The sequence below is a fragment of the Pipistrellus hanaki genome (assembly GCF_964339955.1).
Source record: "Pipistrellus hanaki genome assembly, chromosome: 1".
Classification (NCBI taxonomy): domain Eukaryota; kingdom Metazoa; phylum Chordata; class Mammalia; order Chiroptera; family Vespertilionidae; genus Pipistrellus; species Pipistrellus hanaki.
This window is the reverse complement of record NC_140503.1, coordinates 171403333-171409061: the sequence shown is the minus strand read 5'-3', so window position 1 is coordinate 171409061 and position 5729 is coordinate 171403333.

Here is a 5729-nt window from a genome sequence, read left to right as displayed (position 1 = left end):
GTGGGTGGCTAGCATTCAGAGTCTGGACAGGTGCACAAGTAGCCCACAGAACTTATAAAATTACTGGAGGCCCGGTGCACGAAATTCGTGCATGGGTAGGGTCACTAGGCCTGGCCAGCGATCAGGGCCAATCTGTGGAGCGACCGGTGGGACAATTGGAGGGCCCTCCCCTCCATCATACCTGCCTTGACTGGCCTGGTGCAGCCCACTCGCTGGTCCCACCCCCTGCTGCCACTGCTGGTGGTCAGTGCACATCATAGCGACTGATTTTCCCACCTGTTGTCCTGCCGTTCAGTCCATTTGTATATTAGGGTTTTATTATATAGGATACTGATAAATATTTAGTCACAATTCAAATCTAACATTTACACTTAAATTGAATTGGCTGCATCATAATCATGTTACATAATCTTACTTTTAAGTTAAGGCCTACAGACCTTAGCTAAGTTTAATTTTGGAGATAGTAAAAGAAGAAAGTTTCTTTGGTACTGAAATGGGGAAATTGAAGTGGAATACGTGGTGTTCCTCTGGGCAGGATGGTTCAATTCACAGATTCTCCTTCTAGAAATTTACTTACCATACAGAAAAATATAACAACCTAAAAATATAAAATTAACAAGATGGTTTAATAAATTGTAATACAATCTTCTACTTCCATTACAGTCTATTTAAAATATTATTTCTTTGACTTCGAGGTTGGAAGTAAAAACTACATTTCCCAGATGCCCTCACTGTTAGGGTGAGTTTGGATTCCACCTGAGGGACAGGAATCCCTACTCCCAGGACAGCAGCCTCGGTGTTTGTGCTATCCACCCAGGTGGATCCTTCATTGTTCAGGCCTCTGCAATGAGTTTGGCATTTGGCAATGCTGCTCAGGATTGCAGAATTATCAGTGTGATTCTGACGAATGTTATTTGTTCTGAAAACTCACTTATTGCCAGCTCCTGCAATTTCGAAGTGTTTAAGCTATCTAATACCCAGTAATAAATTCATTTCTCCTTAAACTAGACAGACCACTCTGCTGAACCATATCCAGTAGTACATCCTATTTTGTCCCTAGAATTCCTTTCATTTGCTTCAGCCTTTTCTCCTGTTAAAAAGAAAACCACAGGCCCAAAATGGCTCATTCATGCTAAAAGCCTGATACCAAACCTAGATATAATACCTGATCTAATTGCAATTTCAACCTCTCCCAGAAACAATCTTAATCAGCTAGTCTGGATTTTTTCTTGTCAAGCACCAGTAATCTGTTATATGGGCCCTTTCAACCTCCCATAGAAGAGGCCATCTGCATAATTAAAATCCCTTCTCCACCAAAGAAAATAAGTCCTGAGTAATCCCTTTTTTTTACATTTGGTTCTTTCAAAATAAGCAATGAGAAGAAAATTTCAGAGCAGCAATGATGGTAGCATCTAGTACCCAGGAATTTAATGAAAACACATAGAAACTGTAAAATAAAACCTTTAGTATTATAATAATAAATAAATAAATAAAAATAAAACACCTTTTTTTTTTTTTAGCTCTAACAGACTTGCTCAGCGGATAGAGCATCGGCCTGCAGACTGAAGGGTCCCAGGTTCAATTCTGGTCAAGGGCATTACCTTGGTTGCGGGCATATCCCAGTAGGGGGTGTGCGGGAGGCAGCTGATGGATGTTTCTCTCTCATCGATGTTTCTAACTCTCTATCCTTTTCCCTTCCTCTCTGTAAAAAATAAAATAAAATACGTATTTTTTTAAAATTTAACTGAGTACATTTAAAGATCTTTTTGGCTTAAGTAATTTGTGATTCAGGCAGTATCCCATGTAACAACTAGGAAGGCACTCAGAAGGGATGTACAAAATGTAAGATTTTTTTTTTTTTTGGGGGGGGACGGAAGGTTATTTATCATGCATATTTCCTCTTTTTTCTGTGGGAGATAAAGAGATACCATGAGACAGGTTACCTTACCGGTGCTTGACCAGAAAAATCCAGACTACTTAATCAAGACTACATTTCTGGAAGAGGTTGAAACCGCAATTAGATTAGGCTTTCCATCTAGGTTTGACATCATGGACTTCTAGCATAAATGATGCCACTTTGGACCTGTGGATTTCTTTTTAACAGTACTAACACAATGATTTCTGTCTGTTTTCTAGATAATAAAAGTAGTTAAAACTCTTTTGAAGCAATCATCTATCTGGTTGGGCACCAAAAGCCTGATCCTATGCTGTGGGTAAAATGTTATGTCCTATTCCTTTTTTCCTCTAAAAAGACACAGTGCTAAAACTTCTACCAATGACAACAACAACTATATAGAGAGTACTTACAGCTATGTGCCAAAATACCACACATGCTTACCTGTTAAGTCTGCATATAATCCTCTGAGATAGAAATTCCATTCCCACATTCCCTAGAGAAGAAAGGGGTTAACTTAACCAATAGGTAAGCAGCGGAGTCTAAATGAGAACAGAGAGGCTAATTCCAGAGTTCTTAAAGAGAGATAAAAATCCACAGAGTCTAAGTGCTTACAAACTCAATTACTAGATATATAGAGGTTGGTAGTTATCTTTTTAAAATGTAAATCCAATCATGTTATTCTTTTGAGTCATTTAGGATGCTGGTTAAAACAGCAGATTCCCAGGCATATAATGAACTCCTAAACCTGGCTCTAGTTAAAGATCAGGAATCTGCATTTTCAATAAGTGTTCCTATTGGCAGCAAAACGGCACCAGGTGTTAAACCAGTGGAGTAAGACCAGACCTTGGTTTGGCAACCTCAATTCTTGAGTTCTGACTAAGAAAAAAATTCATATGCAAGGCTCAAACTGTAAGAGAAAGGTTATTTAGAAAATCATAGAGGGCGGAAGATGTGATCTATACAAGAAATGGAATCAGGAAACAAGTTACAGCCAAAGAAGGGCCCTAGGAGCTTAAGAGAAAGAGAGACAAGAAAAGTGCACAAGTGTAGGTGTGCTGGGGAGAGAAGTGCTCTGAGCCCTAGTCTTGAGGGTATTTAGTTGGAGGTCGCAGGGGAGGAGCCCAATAGAATATTCATCAGCTTTCAGGTGTTTCCTTTTAGAGTTGTGGTTTCTATTGATTGGTTGGTGCTGGGGGGCGGGGGGAGGGAGGCGTGGGGGGGACCTTAGTCAATGCAGCTGGTGCTGAAGTCAGCCATGGCATTACTTATCTGGCTTTGCTACTTTTCTGGGCCTGGATCAAACACAACTGATGTGAATCAGAACTTCATTGTCCTGGAAGCTTCATGCTTAAAGGCTATTCTCCAGCTCCCTTGTACATTCCCCTCTAAGGAGATCTAGCCTGCATGACGAACAACATGCCAAGGGAGGAAAGGTCAGGGGAAAGTCCAAGACCAGTGATGTGAAAGGTCAGGGGGTCTAAACCACTTGACTAGAGATACGCTGGGGGAGGAAAGGTTACCCTCAGGCCAGGTGCTTGTTTTCTCAGGGCTTGCTGCCCTGGTGACCTTCTGTACATGGCCCATGGTCCTTCTGTCTGCCTGCCTACCACATTCCTTATGAATCCTATGCATAGTATGAGACGTAGATTGGAGAACTCCAGATGAAAAGAATCAATTTTAAATTTGTTATTTTGGCACACACACACACACACACACACACACACACACACACACAAAAAAAAAAAAAAAAAACAAACAAAAAAAAAAACAAACAAACCATGCCTTGCCTTATAATAGATGTTCAATAAATATTTGTGGGAGGAAAGGGAGAGATGTCGATCAGGCTACTTAAGTTTTGGATAAAAGTAAGACTCAAGATGGAGAGATAAGGCATCTAGACGAAATATCCTATAAATATCCTGCACATACTAATGGTATCCTGCACATACTAATGGCAGCCTGCTATCTGCTTTCCACTTTGTTTTTCTTTCTCCAAAACAAATGCAATGATTAACTAAGCATAAAATTAACTTCTCGGCTTTTAAATGCCTTTCATTCTCTCCTTTTTATTTCCCCATTCTCTACTTGAAGTGGCATATATACTGGTTTGTTTTTGTCAAATAAAGCAGTTTAAGTGGAAACACTGATTTCTAGGAGCCCAGCTTGTGTTGAGGTCCTTCTGAGGCATGCATAGTCACACATGCACCCCGTAGTGGCTGCACATTTGTGTTCCAGTGAGCCCACAATATTTCTACAATATTCCTGGAAATTTGTCCTAGAAACTTCTTCAGAGTCTGGCACAATTTATATGCAAACTTTCCCATGTAAAAAGTCTCCTAATTATATATTTTTAAAGATTTTTTTTAGAGCAGTTTTAGGCTTACAGCCAAATTGAGAGGAAAGTACAGAAAAGGAGGAAGGACTGGAGACCAGCCAGGCACAAATGAGCTCATGAGAGAGGAATGGGGACCAGCCAGGCTGTGGCCTGGGAGAGGGACAAGCCACCTATCCCGGTCTGGAGTGCCAGCAGCTATGCTTGCACCTGTGACCGGGGAGAGGGACAAGCTGAATGCTCTGTGGTCTTGGGTGCCTGTGACTGCGACCTGGGCAGTCACCTGTCCATTGTCCCCTGTGGCTGCGGCTGGCCCAGACAAAGCCGTTGTAGGTTCTGGGTGCCTGCAGCTGGCCAGAAGGAGGGAAGCCCAGGTCCCAGGTGCCTGCAACCAGCAAGAGGGGGGAATCCTGGGTCCTGGGTGTGGGACTAGGCAGAGGCAGTTAGGGGTGATCAGGCCAATAGGAGAACAGTTAGGGGTGATCATGCAGGCAGGCAGGAGAGTGGTTAGGAAACAATGTTTCCGGATTGCAAGAGGCAGTTGGACATCCCCCAAAGGGTCCCTGATTAGAGAGGGTGCAGGCTGGGCTGAGGAAACCACTACCCTCCTCCCTGCCCCTGTGCATGAATTTTATGCACCAGGCCTCTAGTATGCATATAAGCTCTCTGGTTGATGTCTTCCTCCCATCCACCCACCCCCACCTTCCCTCTGAAATGCCACAGTCTGTAAACCCTGTAACCCCCTCCCCCCCCACACACACACACACACAGCCTTCCTCATCATCAATACCCCCACCAGAGTGGTACATTTGCTACAATTGAGCCTGCATTGATAATTATAATCATAATCATAGTTTACATTTGGGTTTCACTCTTGGTGTTGTACATTATATGGTTTTGGACAAATATATAATGATACATATCCATCATTACATATGAAATAGAGCAGATTCACTGCCTTAAAAATCCTTTGTGCTCTACCTATTCATTCTTACTCTAGCTCCAACTTCTTGATCTTTTTGCTGTTTTCATAAGTTTACCTTTTATCAAAATATCATATATTTTGAAACATATAGTATGTGTTCTTTTCAGATTGGCTTCTTTCACTGAATAATATGCATTTCTTTTCTCTGTTTCTTCTCATGGCTTAATATAGCTCATGTCCTTATAGCACTGATTGATATTCTACTGTCAGGTTGTACCACAACTCATTTATCCACTCATCTACTGAGGGATATCTTGCTTCCAAATTTTGGCAATTATGATTAAAGCTACTGTAAACATGCCTGCGCAAGTTTTTGTGTGGACGTAAGTTCTCAGCAACTTTGGGTAATAACAAGAAGTGTGGGTTGCTGGATCATATAGTAAGATTATGTTTTGTAAGAAATGCCCAATCTGACCTCCAAAGTGACTAAACCATTTTACATTGGCATCACACTCAATAGGTCAGCAATGATTACTGTGGTATCCAGTTGATCCTTGCATCATGCAGGGGCTGGG